Below are 27,827 nucleotides of genomic sequence, written 5' to 3' on the forward strand. Positions count from 1 at the left end.
GTCTAACCCTCACTTTTATTTTCTACTAGTTGTTACCATCTTCACTTGGTAGGGTTTGAGAGAATTCTAAAATTTTGACAACAATTCACTCAAATTTCTTGAATGCTCTTGAAGCTCGCTCTGTGTAATTTTCTCTAAAAAAATTCACAGTAAAAATGACATTGATTTCATTTTTTTATTATCAAATTTTACCATAAATGCCCAGTATGAAAGTTAGATGAATTTGACACACTGTTATCCAGTTCACTTGCATTGATCACTCGGTAAAGTCTTCCATCATTTGGTAGCCACATAGGATTTAGTTACTCTTGACCTCACTTTGTAAGGAGGGTAACTTGGTAGTAACTGGTACCTTTTACTCAGTGATCCCTTTGCATCTTGAATGCTGATATGGATATTTTATTCTATCAACTTGAAATTATTTAGATGTCTTCTTTGGTAGCCTAGTTCAACCTTTCCTTTGAGAAATCAAGTGGAAATAGTGGAGTCACCCAACTCTTGAGTGACTTGATCATTGTTGCTCAGACTTATATTTTTGCTAGACTTTGGAGCCCATTGTTGTCTCATTTTTTTTCTGATGTTATCAAATTTTTCCTACTTTTAATCTTCTAGTCTTCCAACATTCATATAGTTCTTGGATAGGTGACCAAGTTATGTATAGATAAAAGATCTTCTCATAGTATCTCTTTTCCTTATGTGATGTTTTACACAATTCATTCCAATGTGTCCAAATTCTCCATAGTAATGACATTTGCACCAAGTGTTATAGTCCCAACCAAATATAGCTTTCACAATTTGTTTTGCTAGATTCAATATCCTGGTTTTACATTATGATGATTTTTTCCCATGTTTCTTACATTCGTGACATTTACCTTCAAATTTTTCTTTCTCTTTGCATTCATTTTCTATGTGACCATGTTGATTACAATTGTAGCATTTTCCATTGAATTTTTCTCACCCATTGCTCCAACATTTGTTTGAAGTATGACCTATCTTACTATAGTGACTACAAGTAGGTTTTTGGTTCCTTTGAACTCCTTGCTTGGATCATTCTCCTCCTTCTATTTATCCAATTCCTACTTTTCCTTTTTTTCTAAAGTGATTCTATTCATTCAACTGATTCATATCTACTTCAGATTTCAACATTCTTTCATTGCTTTGCATTTCAATGTTTAGATGATTCTAAAATCTTTCATTCTTTGATCTTAAGTTCATGATTTCTTCATTTTCATTTGTGAGCTAATCAATGAAATCTGCTTGTTGAAGGGATAGGTGAAGAATTTCATTGTTCTTTCCTTCTATCTCTTCTCTTATCTTGTTTTTCTAGTCCATGACTTCAAACAATCTCATTCACTAAATTTCTTGCTCTCTTCTTAGTTTTCTTACTTCTTCTTGGAGAGTATTATTCTTTTCTAGTAGTTCTTTGATTGCTTCACTAGCTTCATATAAATTGCTTGGAATGGTGTCTTCAATTATTTATTCAATGTAGAGTGAATCATTCATCTAGATTGCAAAATCTTTTCTTCTTTCCAAGGACTAGGAGAGTTGCTCTTTTTCTTTCTTGAGTTTTCCAATGGCCAATTCCAAATCTACCTTTTCATTATAAATATCTTTCACAAGTCTGAATACCTCCATTGCCTTTGATCTTTTCTCAAGTTGTTAAACTTATTACTAAGAAACACAATACTCTGATACCAATTTTTGGAAATATTATGACAAGGTAAGTTACTAAGAGGGGAGGGGTGAATCAATAGCTTCTAAATTTTTTATCCCAATTAGCAATTAATCCTTTATATACATTTTGATCTAACTTCATGCGTGAGAAACTGAAAAACATGAAAGCATACAAAACATTTTAACACAAGATTTGGTGACATAGAACGCTTTCAAATAGAAAGTAAAACTAGGGTGGGGATGATACCCACAAGCTTTAGTACTAAAGTATAAAGTTGGCTTGTTAAGGCTTACAATAATTACTTTTGATGATCTCCTCTATTAGGAGCAATAAGGACCACTAGGTCCCCCTTGAAAAAGGATTAAAAAAATACAATAAAGTATGCACTTGGTAAAGAGATTTACATAAGGCTATTAGTTCTACCTCATTAAAGGATTTGACTAATCCACCTATTAGGAGGAAAAAATAGCTAGTCTCTAATCTGCAATTTGGTTTGCTAAATGAGATTCCTTTGAGTGTACAAAGCACCTTGTTGTGATAGATGAATCTTTGACGCTCCTTATGTTGCTATAGCCTTTGTAATTCACTCTTTTGCTCTTTTTAGATGATTACATTACTTCCTTGTTTGATTCTTTACATATTTTGGATCTTATACAATACATTACATATATATCAATCCAATTACACAATTACAAAGTTAGCCACAATACAAGTTTACACAAATATTACAAAGTCAACCAAAGTGTAGAAAACTTAGGCTTTGAAGACTGACTCAATGAGGTTCTAATACTCAGAATCCACTGTCAATGCTCAACATCATCATGCAATCAGTAGACATAGAAGCTTGGTCTATACTGATCACTTCCAAGTAGTCTTGAACTCATTTTGCACTGGTGACTTGGTGAATACTGTGAAACTTGACATATAAACAAAATCACTTGATTCACACTACATAGCTTGATAAACATTATCACCTCGAGCTTAGTATAAACTAAATCACGTGGTTAGCACTGACTAGCTTGGTCAACATTGGATTCACATCACATCAACTATGAACTCATTATATGCTAAGTTTAGAAGTGTAAATTGAGCTATGCAAACTCAACATACACTGAAATGCTTAGTTTATGCTACTAATCTTTGACTCTATAGTATTTGCTTGGTTTAAACTAAAATATTTCCATAAGACTTGGTAGCAATTGTAGGCCTTAGTAGTAATTGAAATGATTTGTTGATAGTATTAACTATACAATATGCTTGGTATGAACTCACAATCTGAATAAGTGTATATCACTAATAACAAACATGATTGGAATGTCAACAACATATAGGAACAAGTGTCTCACATATTCAATATTCTATTAGCTATCTCAACCTCTAATATTGATGATTGATTTAGTTTGTGGTACCTCTCTAAGTTGTTGTGCACTCAGTTGTCTCTATTCTTATAACAATTCAATTTGTTGGTTCATGGAGTTACTTATTTTATGTAGTCTTAATTTCATATGTTGTTCATGAGGTGTCATTTTCATTAAGTAATATTTTGTATTCTTCTGTTGAAAAAACTCATCCTTATGTTATGATGGTTGATGATTCATTGTGGTAGATGAATCTTTATTATTTTAAAAAGGCTTTTACATTTCGACAATTTTCTTACAACCTTTGTACTTCTAGCAATTAAGCTTCTAGTATTAGCAATAATTAGTATTCAGCTTCAAAAGTCTATGTTGCTTGATAATTTTTTATGAGATGTCAGTGAATATGGTGCTTTTCTGGTATTAAATAGAGACATACTCTATAGTGTGATGATATTTCTTATGATGGTCCTTTTTTGATAAAAGTATGTGTATTAAATTCACATAGAATTAGGCACAAGAGTTACTTAATTAGTGTAAGAATTTGGTGTAGCTGTGATACCATGTAAGAATTTTTCTTAGGGAAAGATCCACCTAAGATTGTAGAACTCAAACACAAGCACAATTGTAGACTAAAAAGGATTATGATCAATATATCAGAGTATGTCCTCATACATTGCTCTATATTGTATGTTTAGATGAGTGTACACAATAGGAGTGCCTATATATAAAGGCCTCTATGATGCATCTAGAATGTCTCTAGAAGGTGTTGGGAGATAAGCTAGACAACTAAGCACAAGTCCTCCATTGTGCATCAATGTACCTAAAACAATGAGAGGATAAGCATGACAATGTGCTCCAAATGTGTAGATGTTGTAGACACCATGTGCATAAATGAGGTGTGAACTCCTATGTTGTCAACATGACAACTTGCAAGAGTGCACATACTCCTAGGTGACTAATAAATATTAATATAATGTATTAACCTAAGTGAACTTTAGTAAGTGTAAATAGTGAATAATTATTTACACCATATCCCTCGTTAAGTGTGACTTCGGGGAATGGACTTAAGTTCACAAGAAATAGGATGAAATGTATAATGGGTCTTGGCTACTAGGCATTGTTAGGTACCCATGTACATAATGAAAATGAAATCTCCCATAAAGTGGAGAAAGAGGGAAAACCTCATGGGAAAAACCCTTCCCCAAAAAGAGAGATGAAAAGGATGCATGGATGGATGGAGTAATCAAGACCCCCCATTATGAAAAACATCAAGTATATACAAGAGAGAAATGGGAGAGGGACAAAACCCCTAAAGAGGAAAAAGTCCCCCCTATAAAGAAGAAGAAGAAGAAGGAGACAAGGTTGTCCTCCCCCCCCCGCCCCAAGGTGTTGACCAGTGAGAAGTGCTCCAATGTAGAAGCTGATCCATGACTATTTGATGATGTTCCTCTCCTTTGGAAGAAACAATGGTAGAGGGACTAGTGAGATGCTTCCCTTGGATGTGGAAATAATCTTAATGATGAAAGGTGTCTCTAAAACCTGCTCAACTATCCTTGTGTCAATACTAATGGTTGCTCCTTCCAATATTGCTAAGAATAAGTGATGATCTAGCAAGGATTGATGTAAAACTTGTTTCAAAGAATCATTAATCTCCTCAAATGATAGAGAGACTTCCTTCAAATATTGTACACAAGGATCCACAATCACATCAGCCTATAAAGACTGATCATGTAGAGAATGGACATAAGGGTTAAAGTTAACCCTTGCAACAACTATAGAAGGATTGTCCTCATCAAAGAGAAGTAGTATATCATCAAAGAAGTCTCCCAAATCTACTCTGTGTTACTCTATGAACAAACCTGAAATGTTAGTGAAGAAGTCATCACTTGAGGCTAGAACTAGAAGACAAGTTATACCCTACTGTGTTAAAGTACATGAATCGATCACTATGGAAATAGATGAAGAATTTGAGTCAAAGACATGACAAATATCATCAAGGATGTGTGGATCTTCAATGTGAGACTCTAGAAATAGGCTTACAATGTCTAGTAGTAAGTCATCCCACAAAGGTAAAGTAGGAAGACATGGAGTGTTCTAATGCACTGAATCCAAAGCATCTATGGCTAAAATTTGATCAATAGTCACAATAGGACCATCTGGAGGTGTGATCACATTTAGAGAGGATGTAACTGCAACTAGAGGTAGAAGATCTTTGCAGAATAGAGGAATTTGTTAATCTCCATAAAGCTCCCAAAGATAGATCCAAATATCATATAAATATTTTGACTTCAAGTTATTAGGGGAATCCATAACCGTCATATCCATATGGAGAAAGAGTGCACAACAAAGGATGGAACATGTGTCTTCATCGTATAACAGCCCTCTAACATATGGTAGTGCATTATGATGACTAAGATATGGGATAATACATTGACTCCATTCCTGATAATTGTGTCATGTCAAGATGATTAAATCTTCCTCTTCCATGATATATTAATGAATGTAACCCCCAAAGATACAAAATAAATCAAAGAAACTCCCTGCCCCCAATGTATGATTTAGGCATTTGGTAGTCACTTGCCAATTTAGGGCCTATTTTTGAAAGTATCATTTTTGTCCATAGAACCTATAATATGATTATAGATCTAGAAAGTAGAGAAAAAAAAAGCACTTAAAAAAAGAAATCTGATTTGGAGTCCAAATGAGCCCATGGTAAGCATTTTAAGAGGCAAAAATCAGAATTTGTGAGTTGCAAAAAAACTCAGGGACAAAGATCTCAAACCACTTGTACCAATGTGTAGATCACAAAATTCTACTCCAAAACAAAAAAAAAAATTGCTTGCAAAAAGGATTCCATATGAGGGAGATATCATTATTTGAAAATCGCTACTATTGTTATTTTTTTTGATAACTATCATCACACCTCCAAAAATCAAATGGCTCTAGATTTTGCCTTAGATGTCCAATTTGGATGAAAAAAAATCCAATTTGGAGGTTTTTTGACCTTTTGAATGTGATACAAATATCTAATTTGTACCAGCAAGCTTCAATCTTCACCTACAAAAAGTCTCTCCTATAGGCTTGATGGCAAATTTTTCTATAAAAAACAATGGAGATCCAAAAAAATAATTAGAGATTCAGATGAAAAAAAATGTAGATCTAAAAATTAAATGTACAGATCTAAAATGATCATACCAATTTTATAAATTGGGCCTTTGGGTTGCTGATTTGTAAAAAAAAGTGCCTTAATTTGACTATGGCCTAGGGTAGGAAAATTTATTGTCAAATTTCACCAAATCAATGTTCCAGATGCAATGGCGAGGTCTGCTTTGGCTTGTAATGCTCACAATGACTATGATACTCTCAATTTGGTTCAAAGTGTTGAAGCAACAAGATGGTCTCGAATGACTATATGAAGAGAAATTCTCTAAGCTCTGATACCATGTAAGAATTTTCCTTAGGGCAAGATTCACCCAAGTTTGTAGAACTCTAATACAAGCACAATTGTAGACCAAAAAGGAGTATGATCAATATATCAAAGTATGTCCTCATATATTGCTCTATATTGTATGTTCAGATGAGTGTACACAGTTGGAGTGCCTGTAAATAAAGGCCTCTAAGATGCATCTAGAATGTCTCTAGAAGGTGCCAAGAGATAAGCTAGACAACTAAGCACACGTCCTCAATTGTACATGAATTTACATGCAACAATGAGAGGATAAGTGTGACAAGACCTATCCCACATGTGGAGATGTTGTAGACACCATGTGCTGAATTAAAGTCCTTACTCCTATGTTGTAGATACCATGTGCATAAATGAGGTGTGAACTCCTATGTTGTCAACATGAAAACTCATAAGAGTGCACATACTCCTAGGTGACTAATAAATATTAAAATAATGCATTAGCCTAAGTAAAATTGAGCAAGTGTAAATAGTAAATAATTATTTACACCAACAATTAGTTTCCTTGCTTGGCTTTCTATTATGAAGCATAGTATTGTGTTCATGTCTGATAAAAATTTCAAGTTATTATGTGAGTCATCGAATTGTGCTCTTTACATCAAGGAGGTATATCTTAATCCTATGTATTTGTGTTATGAATGGCATCATTATAATAATAGACATAGATTTTGGTATATATTGGTAACAAAAATTATAATAGAAATTATAAAGTCTAACTTGTATTGAAAATAGTATTTATAAAAATAGTTATAGAGTTTGATTTGTATTGAGAACAATAGTCATAAAAACAATTATAGAGTTTAATTTGCATAAATATTCTTACATTCTTCCTGTGTATTTGTGTTGTGAATGACAACATTATAAGAATAATTATAGATTTTGATGTGTATTGATAATAGAAGTAATAAAAATAGTTATAAAGTCTAACTTGTATTGATAATAGTAGTTATAACAATATTTATAGAGTTTGATTTGTATTAACAATAATAATTATAACCAAAATTGTACAGTCTAATTTGTATAAACATTCTTACATGCTTGCTAGGTATTTGTGTTGTGAATGACAACATTATAAAAATAATTATAGGTTTTGATGTGTATTGATAACAACAATTATAGAGTCTGACTTGCATTGATAACAGTAGTTATAATAATAGTTATAGAGTTTTATTTGTATTGACAATAATAGTTACAACAATAGTTATAGTGTCTAATTTGTATTAACATCAAAAGTATTTTCTTTCACCTTTATGTTCTTGATAAAGTAATAGTAGATAACTTACACCCCTACAACACTTTAAATGCATTCATAACAACATGAAGGCATAGAAAAAGATGACAACTAAATGGATTTAGCAATATTTATAAACAATGAATTTTACAATGTTAGTAACAAGATGAGTAAAATGAAACTATCAAGATCATATGTGCAAGATGAGTAAAAATAAACAATCAAGATTAGATGTGTTAAGATGCTATAAAACATGTAGCTTGAATAGCTTTTGAAAATCATGACCAATATTAAGTAAATTAAGGAAGAAGATAAAAACTATGATCATAGAGATAAAATAATGATTAGAAGTGAAGGGTACTGCTATAAGATTTTAGTGAATATAAGGTTTTTTTATATTAAAATGTATATTGAATACACACAACCATGTTAAATGGAATATGCTGGTCATAAAATATCATCCTTAGATGAAAATTCATTGTTTGATGGCATAAATGCCACATTATTAATGGGGCCTAAATTCACAAATAAATTAATGATTTCATTGTCACAGTCTTTGTCACCTTCAAATATAGGTAAATGAAAATCAATAAATTCATCATCTTTATGGACTTGATGCCCATGTTGTTGATCCTACCCTTCAAACACTTTGGTAATCTCATCATGATCTTAATCTTGGTCATATGCATAATTGACCATAAAATATTCATCATCTCCATCTTCATCATCTATCTCTTCAAGGGGGACTTCTACATCTTCAAGTAAATCGTGATCCTTTGTATCTTGAACAAATGTTACTATTCCTCCTCTTGGATCATAGTCAATTGTAACTGGCCATCCAGGTTGTTCTAAATTTGGAATGAGAAATATTTGTTCACATTGATTTTGAAACACATAAGGTTCAAAAATAGCTTCAAACCAAGATATATTGATATTCTAGAATCCATTTTTGTGCAAGAAGATAGTTTTCTCTTCACCCACTTTGATTAGCTTGTATCATTCAAGATGAAAAAAAATTTTCTTAAAAGACTTAAAATCAAGCTCTATTATATCCTCCAACACTACATAAAATTGAAGTGTGCTTGTTATTGGTTGTCTATCATTTGCATGTGAATGGACTTCCACCACAAATGACATTGAAACTCCACAATCATAAGTTTGTCTCTTTTCATAAACTTTTCTTATGCAAAAATGATGACCAAAATTCCACATTCCTTTGTAATACTTTACCTAAATTCATATAAATATTAATTAATTAGATTCAATGATAAAAGATATAAAATACAATTCATTAAACATATCTAATGTATGTGTTTTAGAGAGATTGTATGTATCATCTCCCCATTCATAGATCCTTTAACAAAATTAAATTGTTGTGATGTCACTCTATTCTTCCTTTTTGTTGCCTCATGTTCAATATTGGTCTTTAGCCAATTCTATGAGCATATCTCTTACCATTTTCTTTTATAGCTTGTAGGTAGTCCTTGAGTAGTGTTTTGACCATTTTTAATATATATATTGGCCATGCCTTCACATTCTCTAATTTCTTTTGTTTAGCATACTTCTCCATCCATTCAAACATAAAGTTAGAATTATATGCAATATATAGATGTAATGCCTCCCACTCCTTAGCAACTACAATGAAAAATATAGTTATTCAAATTTAAAAATTATTTGGATCAATTCATTGTAAAATTGTAGATAAAAATAGTCATTTCAATAATTTTCATACCTTTTATCCTCTTTGATGTCCCATGATCCTCTAATTTTTGTCATTCAAATGATTGAGGTTGGTTACAATTCCATACTAGTGGAGCTTGAAGATGAAATTGGGGTAAGTATTCACTTAAATGAACCATTCCTTGGAAAATCGTGTACTCTTCAACCATGGACCCTTTTGCTTAAGCCTTTTTCCTAAAAAATTGTTTTAATTAATACCTTCATATACCTCTCCATTAGCCACATTGTTCTAATTTGAATAGGAACACACAAATTTATCTCTTGTGCTACGTGTATAAGATAATTCTCTTGAGAATTAAAAAAGCTTGGAGGGAAACAGATTTGAATATCATACATCAAAAGTGAAATATTCCTCTTTGAATACTTTAAATCATCATGATGTATCTCTTTAGACAAGACCCACCTACAAGTATCAACATTTATTAGATAAAGATTTATAATATCTTTAAAATTGAAAGTCTTGATTTGTATAAAGGCATAATCAATGGTTTACTTCAAATGATAAGAGTCATGGAAGACTATGCATTATTTATTCAAATTTCCTCAAATACTTGGACAATTTATAAATAGTTGATGTGAGATTGGGATAGAAAATACTTGGCAGTGTTGCAGGAAAGACACACTACACAATCATTGATGAATAACCATGTTAAAATATGGATGATATAATACTATCACTCGGATATACAAATTTATAACTAAATTTAGAATTTTTTCAATTGGACATACTACGAAGTTGCTTTTATCTAGTTATGCCAATCATGTGAATTTAGGCCTGATAGTTGTGGGTCATCTCTTGTGAATACATTTTTTAATGTTGCACCAAATCTAGATAAAAATCTTATTATTTTCATTATATCAAAGATTCTTTCTTTATCCTTTGATGTAAGGGTCCATGGAGCATGAACATATGAGTTGTCTTCATGCAACCACATGTTTGACATAATATTGGCGAGTTTTAAGTCTTTTTGCAACTTTAATTGTGCTTCAAGGTTGGTTCCATTTAGATGTTTCCACAAGCACTCTACCATAATTTTACCAATGTGAATGGTGTCGAATAGGTGAGCTATTGGTAAGTTCTCATAATATTCTAATTTGTAGTAAATTGAGAATCTTTTCATTCCTAGAGAAAATCTCATCCCTTATTTTTATCATACATTGCTTTCCACTTTCCAAGGTTCACCCTACATGGTTTTCATGTTTCCACTTCCTTTCTATTGAACTTATTTTTCTCGTGCACTCAATAGCGATGATTTTGTGGTAAAAAATGTCTATACTCATAATATATAGTTTTATTGAGATCTTTTGATTGTCTATACAAGCTTTTTGGCTCACATGATGGACAACCATGTTTCCCGTTTGTTTGTAGCTAGAGTTATTAAATGATACAATAAATCAAATAATTACAAAATATAATTTATCATATATTGCCACAACAAATATAAAGACTAGGGGCATCATGAATTGTCCAAATAAGTATAACATGAAAGAGGAAGTTGGGTGATCCCACAATAATGGGTTCCACCTTTTGACCAATTTTGACACTAAAATAAATATTTTTGCAAAAAACATCATGTTCAAGTGACTATATCTCCAAAACTATAAATAATTTCAAGATGACATAAACTAGTGATTTTGAGTACTTTGTTCCTACTTTGTAACCATATTTTTTAATCTAAAAAAAAAAATTATTTATGTCAATTTCTTTTATTTCATCCAAAAAGTGGTACATAATAAAATTCAATATTTTAAAAACCAACAGTCCGTTTGACACACATAACTTTTTTTCTAGAAATGATAGTGAAGTAATTCTTTCGATGGTAGATTTGTAACATCAATATCCAGATGATGCATTTGGTTTGATTTATTTTGGTTGAATATTGTATAGTTTATGAAGTGAGATGAATTGTAATTCAGACATATGTTTCGTTTGACACAGATAATTTGAAGTCAATTTATCATAAACCATTTTTTTTTTGAATAGAAAGGTATCTCAATAAGCTAGTGCCTCCATATTTTCCAAAAAAAAATTGACCTAATTTACTAATTTTCCCGAGGTGTCAAAGTCGGTTGATGTTCAATCAGTAATGAACCTATAATGAGTTAAACTCATATTTGAAAGTCTTAATGATTAAATTATGTAATAAAATTATAGTCATTGGAAAGCTTGCTCTGAGCATCACATTTTGGAATTTTTTATTTTATAGTAGGAGATCATTCTCTTGCAATTATGGTAGTCAAAAGAGAAAAAAAAAATGAAAAAAGGTTAAAATTTTTGTGATTTTTCATGTTCGTGTGAACATGGCGTTCATGTGAACACGTTTACCATGTTCGCGTGAACATATGTGGGTTTTCATTTTTGTTTGTCCCACTAAAGTGGAACCCATTATTGTGGGTTCACCCAGTTCCTATTGTCGATAGGTCTTGATACATCATACATATTTACACCATTCCATAATTCACAAATCTCATCAATGAGAGACTCCATGTATACATCTATATCTTTTACTTGATATTTCCCTAAGAAAATAAAAAGGATTTATTAGGTTTAACAAAATTGAAATATAATGTTTTAGAAATTATTGCATTCATATGTTTTAATACTTGGTATGATAAGAGTTAACATTGCATGCTCTTTTTTCATTGCCATCCAAGGGGGAAGATTGTTATTAATAATTAAAACTAGCCAAACATAATATGTTGTTCTAAGATCTCCAAAAGGATTGACACCATTCATTGCTAGAGAGATCCTTGTATTCCTTGGCTCATTTCTTAAATACAACCATTTTTCCTCAATCTTTTTCCAATATTTTCTATCTACAACCATATGCATAACACTATCTTGGCTTCTCCCCTTTCCATAATAATCCATATATTTTTCCAATTCATTGCATTTGAACATCCTCTTAAACCTTGGCTTTAGAGGAATGTGGCATATTACTTTACATGGAACCCTTTTGGATACTTGATCTTGACGATACCTACTTAGCTGACACACTAGGCATTGTTGCCAATTTACATTCTCCTCACAATACAATATATGGTCATTTGGATAGGCATCATATATATTGTACTCCATTCCAATGTATTTCATTGTCAAAGATACTTCTATATAGGAATGAGGCAACTTATTGTCCTTTGGAAGTATTTTGTTTTCCAAAAGTCTATATGATGCAACAAACATTTTTTATTAGTAAAAAAAACACTTAAAACTTTTAAGACATCAAAGAGAAATTTTTTTTTAGGAATATCAAATCCTGCCTTAGTATATTAGTGAAGCATGTATTTGTCAATCTGTGTGTAACCTTCAAGTTCAACAACATAAGTGTTGCTGATATAGAAGTATCTCTATTTGGGAAAAGAGACATTCTAGCTAGTTGTTTCATCCATAAATATTTCTTGATCTTTATTTTGGGATTCACTATCATTAATAACATTCATTGATTCTTCAACAATATTGGGAACCGGAAGCACCCTTTCATCAAAAAATCAATTGAAATGATTAATAATGTATTAAATAATATGCATATAAATTATTTATTATTAAAATTACAAATACTTTTATTATAGTATGCCTCATCTATATAAACTCCATATTTCAATCTATGCATACCAACAAGTCATCTCTTCTTTAGTTTCCTATTTTGACACCTTTTGCAAGTGCAATATATCATTTCATTGAAGTATTTTTTGTACCTAGAGTATGTTTTGGTGCTCATTCATCTAACTATTGAAATCATGACGATGTGATATTTTCCTTAATGCATTATGTACTATCAATAATAAGTATACAAATTTCAACTTGAATATTACATCTTCTTTAAGAACACATGATTGTTACAACTTAAGCAATTTAGAACTATGAAAATGCATCTTTAAGGTGACATATACATATGAGGAATTTTCATTATCTATTATTAAGATAGAATTCATTGGCACAAAAATTGAGTAATATTTTCACCTTTGAAGAGATGGATTTTAATTGCATTTTCTTATTCTTGGATCTCCTTGTTGAGGCATTTACAATGTGGATATCACCAACACTAAAGTAATATGAATTATTGTGTGTCTTGAGGTATCTTGAGATAATATATTAGAATAATTTTAGTAATTTTCTAAAACAACTTTATAGAAAATATGGATACTACATTTTGAGGTCTTTCTCATCATATGAGCATACCTAAGCACATTTTAAAACAACATGTTTCTCTTAAAAAATCTCACTCTACCTTTTTGAGTTTCTTCCCAAAATAGCTCATTGGTAAGATAATTTAATTTTCATTGTCAAGGTGTTTTCTAAATTGAATGGTTTTCATGATGTCACTAAGGAGCTCCATAATTCATGTATATTAATCTAAAACATGTAATTTTTTTATCAATAGCTAGTTAAATATTTCAATCAGAATAATAAAGGTTCAAAAAAATATTAGAAAATGCATAATTTATTAACTCATAGCTTAGTGTTTCATTTCATAAAAATGATACTGCAAGTAGAAAAGAACAATATAAATACCTGGTCTTCCATTTTGTATAGACACTAAGAAGATAATCTAATAGCAAGCTACAAAAAAGCTGCATGTATGCTAGTTAGAATCATTACATAGATAGTTGTTGAAATACATAAAAATATGTATCCCAAAAAAGGTAACACTAAGCGAAAATGGTGGAATAGAGAAATTTTATATGCAACATATTCAAGTTTAGGTTTATTAAAAAGAAACCGTGCAAAAATTGAACCTTGGTCAACAGCTTGTATCATACTTTGACAATTTCTCAAGAATAAGGGACATGCTCAAAGGAAAGACAATATTTCATCAGTAAATATTTTATTCTAGTAGAATGACTAATTTTGAAATCAAAAAACTAATTTTGAGAGATTAATAAAAATTATCATAGCATTCATACTTTCTATTTTGTGAAATGGAAAGATTTAAAAACCATTATATGCATTAAAAATTATGATATGCTATAATGATTTCCATTTTAAAAGTGAAAAAATAAACAATCTAATCATATAAAAATGCATCATTTTTCTATTTTGAAACTTCAAAGACTAATCTAAATCACCCATCTCAATTACTCTATATGAATTAGGACTAGGCAAATTTTTGGGATGTTAAGATACATTCTATCTTTAATCATTAGAAGAAGAAAAATAGTTAGCTCCTAAAGAGTTTAAAATGTATTTACAAAAGGATTAAAAAATTTCTTTAACTACTTAAGTCTACCAAGGGAAGTTGAAACCCAGTCAAAGAAACAATAAAATCCTCATAACACCATGTAAGACTAATCAAGAACATTATTAACAAAAACTAAAAATAAAGCTTAGTTGAAATTCTGGAAACAACCACAAAAATAATTCATTTTGATGCTCCACACAAAATAGATGTAGGAACATATGAAATCTAAATAGTTTTTGGAACATATAAAATCTAGGTAAACCAATAAAAGAAATACTCACCCAAAATAGTGGAAAAGAGAACTTTTATAGAATAATTCTTGAATTTTACCTTTATAAGCGTTGGATACAATTGATTAGTTGTGTGTTGTCTTTGATGTTACACAAATGTCATATCAGTTAGAAGATAGTGCTTATTGAGCTCACTTGGTTAGTGAAGATAGTTTTCCTTGTCTATGCAACATTCACAAGTTTACTCTGAACATATGACAATGTCTACCAAGCTCACTGAGGCGTCGAAGGAATTGAGGTAGAAAAGAGTATTAACTAAGCTCACTCAGTTAATGAAGGGAAAGTTAGACAAAATTACTATTCATTGAGTTTACTTAGTTGTGAAAGGATTCCTACAAGTTCACAGTGTTAACTGAGCCTCTATTGGTTAACACATGAAATCATTCTAAAGTTAGTTTCTACTGAGTAGGGTCAGCTCTTGAAGGATTTTTCTTGTTTTAGTATATGATGCTTAATTATTTCATGTATTGACTCTAGCTAACTCTGATAATAAATATTCGTTATTGTAATTTGAATTTGGGCTGACTTGACAAATTGGAAGGTATAAATAAAAGGTCAAGTTGAGATTTCTAGTGTGTGTGCAAGTGTGTTTATTGAATTGAAAAGAAAAGAGAGGGAGTAAACTTTAAGGATAAGTAGGTACCCTTGTGCAGCAGAAAAGTAATATTCAATTAGGAAGGATCAATTTTAAGAAAAAAAGAGATCTAGATTTAGCAATTTAGTTGCACCACAATCAGGTCAATTCATTGTTACTCTCTAACCATTGTACTAGTGATCTAAAATCTCTTAACAGAGTTGGTTTAACAGCCATTTGTAAATCCTCTAACAAGGTGGCATTTCCATTGAATTGTTTTAAGACATATTGCAAGGCCACTCATAACAGGGTGATTAAATCGTTTAATAGGGTCACACCTAATAGTGTGTTTTCTAACCTTTAATAGGGTTGGCTCTTAATAGGGCTCACTTCAGAAGAGTGAAAAATAGTAACTAGTTACGTTGGTGGTTTTTCCCAAATTGGTTTTCCACGTTAAATCCTGGTGTCTTGTGTGTTCATGTTATTTCTCTTATGCTTACAAATTAATTATTGTAAATGTTTTAAGATCTACTAAAAGTAATTTACACTCTACATTTACCAAGTTACAATATTTTTTATGCTTATAGAGTACTAGCAACAATCAGTTTTCTCAGTCTAAATTTTATTATTTACATCTATGGGATCTCAGATTTATTTTAGTGGTAACTAATTCACCCCCCCTCTCAATTACTCCTATATTTCCAAAAATTGGTATCAGATCATTTGATTCTTTTAGGAAAGGTTTGAAGGACCTTAGCTAAAGATCAGGATGTCTTAGAAGAGAGAGAGAGAGAGAGAGAGAGAGAGAGAGAGAGAGAGAGAGAGAGATTTGAAAGTTTAATAGAGACAACTTTTTAGCATGGAAGGGACTCATGAAACTTCATCTAGCTACCATTATTGATTCTGGCTATAAATACCTTGATGAGGAATACAAAACTCCTACTGGTACATTATCTATTAGAGATCTTGCTAAGAAAAGAACCATAACATCATGATGATTGATATTTCTCTTAGCTATGATGAATTCTATGAGATCAAATATTGTAAAACTACTTTTGATATGTGGAAGAAGCTAAAGGACATCTATGGTGGTGATGACAATGTAAGGAGAGAAAAAATAGAAAGCCTTAGAGGATAGTTTGATCAAATGAGAATGAGAGAAGATGAAAATGTTGTCAAATATGTGGAAAGAATCAAAGTTAGTGTTACTGCAATCAAAGCTTGTGGAGGAGAAATCAAGGAAGAAACTATTGTAAGTAAAGTTCTCAAAATATTGCTTCCTATCTATGTAATTAGAGTATCTACTATTCAAGAAAAGAGATGTGACCCAAATCACAAGTTAAGTTTGGATGCCTTGGTAGGAAGATTGACAACTTCTAAGCTAGAAAACTTCCAAAAATTTTGAGTCTGCATTTGAAGCTAAACTTTCACTCAAAGAGAAAGGTAAGAAAATAAAGGACATTTAGTTAGAAAGTGAAGAAGAAACAGAGGAAATTTTTGATAGTGATCTTGAAGTTTTTGAACTTTTACTTGCAAAGAAAATTTCTAGAGGTAGAGGAAAGTACAAAGGTAAAGTTCCTTTAATCTACTTTTAATGTGAAGAAATTGGTCATATTATTGCCAGGTGCCCAAATAGAGAAAGAAAGGATGAGAAGAAGAGCCACAAGTACAAAGGAAAGAAGGAATCTAAAAGTCACAAATTCTTGAAAGAAAAAAGTAATAAGACTTGTTTTATTGCTAAAGATTTTGATAATAGTGAAGATGAAATAGTGTAAATTTCTATAAAAGATGAATCTAATGAAGAAGAAGATAAGACGACACTTATCTCTCATGCTAGTAAAAATGACACATGGATCATAGATAGTGGATGTTCACATCATATGATTGGAGATAGAACAAAAATTGAACACTTTGAACACTATGATGGAGGTAGTGTAAGGTTTGGAAACAATAAATCTTGTTGCATTAAAGGGAAAGGCCAAATCTCATTAACCAATGAACTTGTATGTGATAATGCCTATTGTGTTGAAGGACTAAAACATGATCTACTAAGTGTGGCACAACTAATCAATATTGGATTCAAGGTAGAATTCATGCATGGCAAGGCAAGACTACTAGATGACAAAAGGAATCTGATTGGATCAAGAAAACAAACAAGAGGTAAACTATTTTATCTTGATTTTGGTGATTGTTCATGTTTTATTGCTCAAATTAAAGAAAGTTGGTTATGGCATAGAAGACTATGTCATGTAAACTTTGATAATATGGTTAAGATAAGAAAATTCAAAAAAGTAAGGGGTATCCCTAGTCTTAAGAAACCATATGTTGGTTTATGCAAAAATTGTCAGATTGGCAAAATGAAAAAGACTAGTTTTAAGAGCAAAAACTATCAATCTAAAGATGTCTTGGAAATTGTGCATTCTGATTTGTGTGGACCTATTGGAATAGAAATTTATAGTGGAGAAAAATTCTTTATTCTTTTTGTTGATGATTATTATATATCCTAGAGAAAAGTCAGAAGCATTTGAGAAATTCAAATGGTATCTAGCAAGAGTAGAAAAAGAAACAAGAAAAAGATTGAAATGCTTAAGATTAGACAGAGGTGGTGAATTCATCTCCAACAAATTCAATAATTTTTGCATTGAAAGAGGAATCAAGAGGCAACTATCTACCCCTAGCACTCTTGAGCATAATGGAATAGCTGAAAGAAGAAATAGATCCATCATGGATTGTGGAAGGAATCTAATGATTGAAATGAATGTTGCTATCAAATACTTGAAGGAAGCAATTATCACTATAGTTCATACTTTGAACTTAGTATAGTCAAAGAAGGGCTCACATAAAACTCCCTATGAATTATGGTATGGATACAAACCCAATGTAAGTTACTTAAAAGTATTTGATAGTAAATGTTATATCTTGAAAGAGTCTAGAAAAGGAAAATTTGATGTGAAAGCTGATGAAGTTATATTCTTAGGATATTATTGTAGAAGTAAGGCATAAAAATGTTTGAATTTGTCTACTCATAAAATCATAGAAAGTGCACATGTGAGAATTGATAAGTTTTTAGAAAAGATTGAAGAAGAAAGTAAGAGGGAACTAGAAGATTACAAAAGATTTGTTTATTTGGAACCGGATACATTGCTAGGAACATCTAACAATAAGTAGAATTCACCTCCCAAGTCTTCCACAACTACCAAGTTGCAAGAAGTACAAACTGAGTCATAGGGACTTGAGTCACATTTTGAAGCTACCAAGCCAATGCCTACTAAATCTGAATGACTGAAGCCATAAGTTGAGATTCAAAATGAAGATAGTGCAATTCATTCAAAAGGAAAAGAACCTATATTGGCCATGTATGTCAGAAGCCATCATCCACCTGATCCGATTGTTGGAGATAAATTAGAAGGCACTATGACAAGATAAAAATTAAAAGGTACATGTTTATTTGCTGATTTTGAACCTAGAAGTGTTAAGGATGTTATAAAAAATGAAAGTTGGATTGAGGCAATGAACAAAGAAATAGAATAGATAGAAAATAATAAAACTTGTACTCTTTTTTCCTAGGCATAAAGATAAAAATGTGATTGGAAAAAAATGGGTATTCAGAAATAAGCTAAATGAAAATAGACAAGTATCAAGAAACAAAGCTAGATTAGTGTGTAAAGGCTAATCTCAAGAAGAAGGAATTGATTATGCTGAGACTTTTCCTCATATTGCAAGATTAGAAGGTGTTAGGAACCTACTTGCACATGTTGCTCATAAAGGATTAAAAGTATATCAAATGTGTTGGTCCCATAATGGTTTTAACATTTGAGTGTCAACACACTTAATCACTTTCTACATAGAAGTGAAGTGCACTACATATGCCAAGCTATAGTATGTGCCGAGCCAAAATTCCAATAGGTGTTGAACATTAAACAGTTGCTGAGTGATATATAGGTGTCGAGTCACAGTTCATGCCAAGCAAGTTAGAATTCTTTATGTGCCGAGTGAGCTAGAACTATATAGGTGCAGAGAAAGACAAAATATAATAGGTGTTGAACAACCAAGATCAAACATGTCCTGAGCACCAGTAATATATTATGTGTCGAGTAAGACAGAATCAACATATGAGTTTGTGGCTTCACAAACTTAGATGTAAAATTTTTTTTGCATTGACATAGAAGGATTTTGAAGGATAATAAGAATAAGAATAAATCTTTTATAACTCTTATGCAATCAGCATTCAGCCAATAAGAAAAGTGGAGAAGGCATGCAACTAGTGAACAAAAGTGCAAAGAATGAGTGGGAAATTAAGATTCAATATGTATCATAGATCCATACCTAACCCTAAGTCTGTGAAGCCTTTATAAGAAGGCTTAGACCCCATGATTTTATGTTGCTAAATAGAATTTAAGGAAGTTGCTAAGTAGATAGCAAAAATTTTGTAATAGGGCAAACATCAAAGGCATCAAAGACTTAGTGAATTCAGTAGCAATTACATATCCAGTTGATGAAGAACAAAGTATCAGAGTATTAAAGAGTAGAATATCATATATCATAGGATCAAGTTTAGAATGATCAAAACTAGTGTCTAAAATTAGCAATTGAAGATTGTAAGCAATTAGGTCAAAGATTTCTAATACTCTCTAGCAATTGTATTAGAGAGTGAAAATCTTATGATGATAGGTTAACTTAGTAGCTATTTTATAGATCCTTTGAAGAGGTGACTAAATCCTTTAATAGGGTGATACTTCATGTAAAGTATTTTAAATCCTTTAACTAGGTCACTATTGACACAATGTAAAGCCTTTAATAGGATAGGCCTTTAACAGGGTAGACCATCAGAAGTGGTGAACAAATTATTGCTATAGTGATTTTGTGGGTATCATCCCCACCCTAGTTTTACCTTCTTATTCCTAGAGGGTTTCTAGGTTACCAAATTTCTAGTGTTATGTGTGTTGATGCATGTGTTTACTTTATGTTTATTTAATATGTTCACATGCATGCAATTTACTTTTAGTTATTTGTTTTAAAGGATTTGAGAGAGATTAAAGTGTGGTACTTCTGATTCACTCCCCCTTTTAGAAGTACTCTTCCCATTTGAATATTCCAATAATTGGTATCAGAGCTCGGTTCTCACAAAGAAAAGCCTAACAGCTTAGAGAAAAGATCTGAGGATGGAAATCTTTAGACTTGGGAAGATTATAGAAAATTAGGTGATTGATGTGCATCTTTCTCCACACAAATTGGAGGAAGCCAGAGAGGAATTGAGAAAATTCTTGAAAAGAAGGAAGGATATAGCCATAGTCGAAAATGACCCACACTACAAGGAGATTGATAGCACACAAGTGTTTTCCAATGGAGATTCCAAGGAATTCAATGTAGCAAAAGCTGAATTGATGGAGAAGAATAGAGCTCAAGAAAAATAAATTAGAATACTCAAGCTTGAACAAGAATCACAAACCATAGTGCTTTGTGAAGTAACTGAATAGAAGAAGAGAGCCATTGAGGACAAGGCTATGTTAGAAGACCACAAGAGAAATCTTACCAATAGACTAGATGAGAAGACAATTCAGTTTGAAAGTATCTCAAACAATTAGCTTGACACCTTAAGCTAGATGATGAATGCACATCATGAGCTGAATATGAAAGATATTGACATCTCTACACTAAAGATACATAATGAACAACTGCAAAATAACCTGAAACGAGAGAAGGAAGTTTCAAAAAGCTTCAAAAAACTTAGTAAGGCTATCAAGTACTTTGATAAATTACTAAAATCACCAAGGGCCAGTAATGATACTTCAGGACTTGGTTATACTAGCACTGAACAAGGAGAATCATCCAAGACTGCAGAAGAAAGGAGTAACAAAGGTAAGAACACTAAACCTACTTGTCATTTCTATGGAAAAAAGGGACATACCTCTAATGTATGTAGGAGCAAGGATGACCATCAACATGATAAGCCTTAGAATGCAAGCTACTACCATAAGTGCAAAAAGCAAGGACATCAAGCACAAGAATGCAAGACTAGGACTACCAGGACACCAAAATTTGAGGGTCACTACTATAGCTACAAGAAATATGGACATAGAGCATTTGACTTTAGATCAAATCCTATGTAGACACCCAATCAACCTACAAAGGGAAATAACCATGGTCATCACTGCAATTGGGACTATAATACCAGGTATAGATGTCACTACTATCAGGAATATGGACACATTCTTGAAAACTACATAAGGACACATTTTAGAGGGAACTAAAATAGATGGCTAAGTTAAACCACATGTTTTAGTTGCTTGAAGACCAGTCATATCAGTAGGAATTACCCAACAAAGTCAAAAGCACCAAAGTCAAAAGTCAACAAAGGAAAAGAGAAGGTTGATGTGGAACACATCAGAGGGAAAATGAACAAGGCTTGGAAGAAGAAAGATGAGTGCAACACATCAAATGGAGGGATCACTTCACCCAAGAGGTCAAGTGATCATATCTCATCCAACTAAGCATGAATAGGTGTATGGGAGTGATATATAAAGTTATATCATGTATCAATCCTAAGACAAAGAAGCACTGCAAAGAAGAAAATTGGATGAGAAAAGATGCAAAGTTAAAACTCAAAATTTGTGCAAGTTTTTCCAAGTACTCTTTAGATGCCAAGTTTCCAATAGCAACCGGGTTGATAGTTAGTGCCAAGTTGAGAAATGTCAATGGAAGTTGAGTGAAGTGGAAATCTAGTGGAAGTCGAGTGAATGAAATCCAATGGAGGCTAAGTAATGTTGAAACCTTCAAGTGCCAAGTTTATAGCTATATGCACTAAGCATTTAATGTTAGGTTTCAAGAGGTATAGCTCAAATTTTGATCATTTTTATGCCATTTGAACAAAGATGAGAAGATCATAAAAGTAATCAAACAGAAACCTTGAAGCCTTTTACACTAATTTCAACAATGATTTAGCATAAATTACATCAATCTAATGTATTTATCAAGTACTGAGCTACACAGTGTTAAAGTTTTAATATATTGAAACCCTAGATCAGTATAATGGCTTCTAGTTCTAAGAACCCCAAGGGAAAGGAAATACATGAGGTCCAGATGGTTAGTAATGAAGTACAACAACCTAAGTTTAGACCCATTCCTAAGGTAGCCTATAAGAACGAACCTGCTAGCATGTTGTCCATAATTCCACCCAAGGTCATCATGGTGCAGGATGTAAGGAAGTGTTACAACTACAAGATAGGGGCTATAGGTGACCTTGAGATATTCCAAGCCTATGACAAGTTGTGTAACAATAGAATTCTAAAGGATGAGTTTTAGATAATTGAGAAAAAGCATTTAACCAATGCCCTAGTTTACCCTACAGGTTTTAAAATAGAGTGGATAAGAATTGTTTTAAGTAGGATACACAATGGTTGTTTGTGGCTAGAAGTGATTCAAAAGAGGTCATTGAAAGGAATATAGGGGCTAAGTGGAATAAGAGGAGTATGACAATTGATACTGTAATAGATCCTCTTCTAGATTTTGTAGTGATAGTGATATCTCACAAATTTTACCAATCTAGTAGATTAAACAATGTACCATGTATTGCTATTGATGTAGCTTATAAGCTTGTAAAGAAAGATCATATATATGATCTAGTAGCAATGATGTTGTAGTAGATAAATGAGAACCTAGGAGAAATAAAAAGGTCAAAAGGTGCTCAATGCAAGTTTGGTTTAGTTCTTGTCTGCATATTTTTCACTGTCATGGAAGAGTTTCCTTCAATTGGAAAGGTGAACTGGAATCCAAACAAAACTACAATCACTCAAATAAATGAGTACATTGATCAGATGGGTGACAACTTTGACGCCCAAATGACAAGCGATTTTGAGGATTTTAAGAAATCCATGAAACAAAGAGTGAGAATACCAGTTTCCTTAGTGGAAAAACATATCAATGGAATATGCTTCCTAGTAGACATTGATTTCACCTACATTCAAGTAGTAGTTCCAAGGGTAAGATAGCTTAGACCATTAGGTTATGAATTGGATATTGATCAAGCATCATTAGTAATCACTGTATTGCTTGCAGAAGAAATAGACAAAACTACCAAACATTTTTGCACATATGATGTTGTGAAATATAAAGTTGAAATAGAGTTGAAGATAGCCTCTATAATTAAGAGGAAAGATAAACTAGTGAAGAAGATAAAGAAGAAATTTGGTGTAGAAATTGAAGGAGAAGTAGGTACTAAAGAGGAGGAAGAAGAAGAAGGTGAAAGTGAAGAAGAAGAAGAACAAGGTCAAGGCTCAATGGAGTTAACTCAAGGCTTAGGAGAAGATAAGGAGGAAGGTGCCAAGGAAGAAGAAGCTAAGGAAGTGCTTGCACAAGCTGAGTCAAAGAAGAGAAAGGCTAAAACTTAGCCTCCAGCCTAGCCAAAAGAGAAAAAGAAGGCTATAGAAACAACTCAAGCCAAGAAAACACCAGTAATAAGATCTACAATAAGGGCATCTACACAAAAGGCCAAGGAGGAAGCAAAAGAGAAGAAAAATGCCACTAAATAGACTCGTGAAGTGCAAAAGAAAAGAAGAAAGTATGTTGCACAACTAGATTCTGATGACAAGGAGAGAACGGAATTAGAGGATATCAACCAATTTAGAGTGCTAAGCCATCCTCCCAAATCTACCATATATAAAATTTGTGAAAATATTAAGAATGCAGATTTGACTGATTTGAAAAATCTTGAATTTAACAAGTAGAGAAGAAAAAAAAAAAATAGAAGAATTTGTATATGCCATGATGGCTAAATTTAAGAACACACCTTTAGAGCTAGACAATACCATGCCTAGGGAGTTATATGAGATAGTTGAAAACAAATGGCATTATTGTCTCAAAATGGAGAAGGAGATTAGAGAATCTACCTTAGCACAAGTGATGCCTAACCTAACAAGAGGTAAAATTACTAAGGCTACTAAGCAACATGGTGGAAAATTTGCACCAAAATATAGAGCCTTTAGTATCCTACAAAATAAAAATTGAAGATGTAGTGAATAAGTCCACACAATTTTGAAAGTCATTATACAAAGTATCTAATGATAAAGATGAAGAAGAGAGATAGGATAAGGATGTAAATAGGGCTAAAGCCAGTGAGAAAGAAAAGGAAGCTAAAGTAGTGGAGGAGGAAAAGAAAATGAAAGAGAAGGAAGAAGAGAAGAAAATAGTGAAAGGAGAAGAAGAGAAGAAAGAGGAAGAGGATAAGGAAAAAGGGGAGGAGGAGACACAAAAAGGACAAGCTATGGCAACAACTAAGCAATAGCAGCAAGAAGAAAAAAGTGTGCAAGACACTCAAATGCCACCTCCTAGCTCTCCTCATATAACCATCACACCTGTAGACACTATAACATTCAAGGATGTTACTAACAAATCATGTCAGAATATCAATCCCCTAACTATAGAGGATCTCTCCAAGATCCTTCACCAATCAACTTTACAAGCACAATTATGCACAAATCTTATATTAGTGAGTGTAGATGAAATACAAAAGGTAGTAGTAGAACCAAAAAGAGACAAGGTGAAACCACAAGAACCACCTTTCATCTATATAGCTACTAGTACTAAAATTTTAATGCTTTCACCACCATCTCCAACAATTGCAATGGCAACATGTGACACCATTCAAAAGCTAGGTGTAGAAGAAGGGAAATCTAAAGAAGATAAGGAGGAAAAATCAAAAGAAGAGGAGTAGGTTACAATACAAAAACTCATAGAGTTACAAAAAATAGGTACTCCTAAAAAAGTTCTTTAGAAGCCAAGGACTAATGTAATAGCTTTATAAATATCAACACTAGGCTCAAGCTCAACCAAGGTGACTAGAGTACTTCACTATGGAGACCCAAATAGTAATACCTTCTTATGACTCAAAGACTATCACCATTGAGCAGATTATAAAAATGTAGGATGCATTAAATAGAAGGAGAAGATAGGAAATACTTAGAAAATAGTATAAGCATCAGCAAGCACTACATGAGATTAAGGACATCTTTATGGATGCCTTCAGCTTGCAGTCGGTAGATGAGTCAAAGCCTATAATGGAACAATTATCAGATATAGTTGACCAGGTGACAAGAAAAGACCAAGACACAAATGTCAAACTTATGAAGTGGTGTGAGAGGAAGTTTCAACGGAAGGTGCATGAGAAAATATCTAGTGGTATAGCACTTGTACAGGTAGAATTGGTGAAGAAAATTCAAAAGGTCAAAACTATACTTGATAACATTTTCTCACTATACAAAAAGTTGTGTGATTTTTCCAATTTCACACAAGAGACAAGCCAGAGGTTATTGATATTGTAGAGAAATCTTAAGGTTTCTAGCATGCCGTTACCAAGAGATCTAGCTCAAAGTGAGAATCATTTTTCTCAATTGCTTCAAACACAAAAGGAGTTAGTTGCACTTACAAGTGAAGAGGCCAATATTTAAGGCCAAATTAATGTAGATTCAATCCTCCATAATCCCACATTTGGAGGTTCTCCATAAAGAGCAAGCTTATGTAGAAAATGTTATAAAGAAAGATCCTAATATTTCTACACTTGATGGGCTCATACATCTAACTAAAGAGACTACCATTTAGCATTAGTCACTTGAAATTGATTTGGAAAATTGGGATGCAACTCTAAAAATGATAATGGAGGTAAACAATACATTTTTGGCTAAATATGTTATTACTTCTTAGAAACCTTTTACATAAGTGTCAAAAAGGGGGAGAAATAACAATAAGGGAGATAAGATATATATATTGATATTGTTTTGGGGGAGAAATAATAAGGAAGATATAACTAACCGGGGGAATGCTAATACTAAATGGGATATATATATATATATATATATATATATATATATATATATATATATATATATATATATATATATATATATATATATATATAGATATTGTTTTGGGGGAGAAATAATAAGGAAGATATAACTAAGGAGGAGAATACTAAGCATTTTGACTACATTCTTTCTTTCATTCTTTCGAAGAATATAAGGGGGAAAGATTGTCGATAGCCAAAAGATAGAACAGCTCAACACATAGGTACATATTATAAAAATAGGGCAAAGACAAAGAATATAATGTACATTCAGCAAGGAATTTTGCTTACAAGACTGGACAAGGCACAATTAGCATAGGGGGAGTTTTAAGGCATTTTGAACAAATTTTGACATTTTGTACATATGTAGAGCAGAATGATTAATGTACTCATAAGGTCAGACCAATAATGTTTAGTTAAGTCTTTTTGACACTCATGTCAAAGGGGGAGATTTTTGGTCCCAAAATGGTTTTTACATTTGAGTGTCAACACACTTAACCACTTTCTACATAGAAGCCAAGTACACTACATATGCTGAGCTACAGTATGAATCAAGCAAGAATTCCAATAGTGTTGAGTGACTTCAAGTGCAAAGCATTATACAGGTGCCAAGTGATGTATAGGTTTCAAGTCACAATTGATGTTGAGCAAGTCAAAATGCTTCATTTGCCAACTAAGCCAAAACTAAATAGGTGTTGAGCAAGATAGAATGTAATAGGTGCTAAGCAAACTAGGATCAACCATGTGTCGAGCACTAGTAATCTAGTATGTGCCGAGTAACATAGAATCAACATATGAGTTTGTGGCTTCACAAACTTAGATGTAAACCATTATTTGAGCCAAAATAGAAGGATTTCAAAGGACAATAAGGATAAGAATGAACCTTTTATATTTCCTATGCAATACGCATGCAAGCAATAAGAAAAATGCAGAAGGCATGCAACCAATGAAAATAAGTGCAAGGAATGAGCAGAAATTAAAGATTCAATATGGATCATAGATCCATACCTAACCCTAATTTTATGAAGCCTTTATAAGAAAGCTTTGACACCATGATTTTATGTTGTTGAATAGAAGTTAAGGAAGTTGCTAAGTAGATAGTAAAAATTGTAGAATAGGGCAAACAATAGAGGCATCAAAGACTTAATAAATTAAGTAGCAATTAAATATCTAGTTGATGAAGAAAAAAGTATTAGAGTATCGAAGAGTCGAATATCAAATGTTAGAAGATCAAGATTAGAATGAGTAGAACTAGTGCCTAAAATCAGCAATTGAAGATTGCAAGCAATTAGGTCAAAGGATTTTAATACTCTCTAGCAATTGTATTAGATAGTGAAAATCCTATGATGATAGGTTAGCTTAACGAATATTTTGTAGATCGTTTGAAGAGGTGACTAAATCCTTTAACATGGTGACACTTCATGTAAAGTATTTTAAATCCTTTAACCAGGTCACTATTGACATAGTGTAAAACCTTTATCA

The sequence above is a fragment of the Cupressus sempervirens genome, chromosome 2, assembly GCF_028749045.1.
Source record: "Cupressus sempervirens isolate cs-2001-9-10 chromosome 2, ASM2874904v1, whole genome shotgun sequence".
NCBI classification, from domain to species: domain Eukaryota; kingdom Viridiplantae; phylum Streptophyta; class Pinopsida; order Cupressales; family Cupressaceae; genus Cupressus; species Cupressus sempervirens.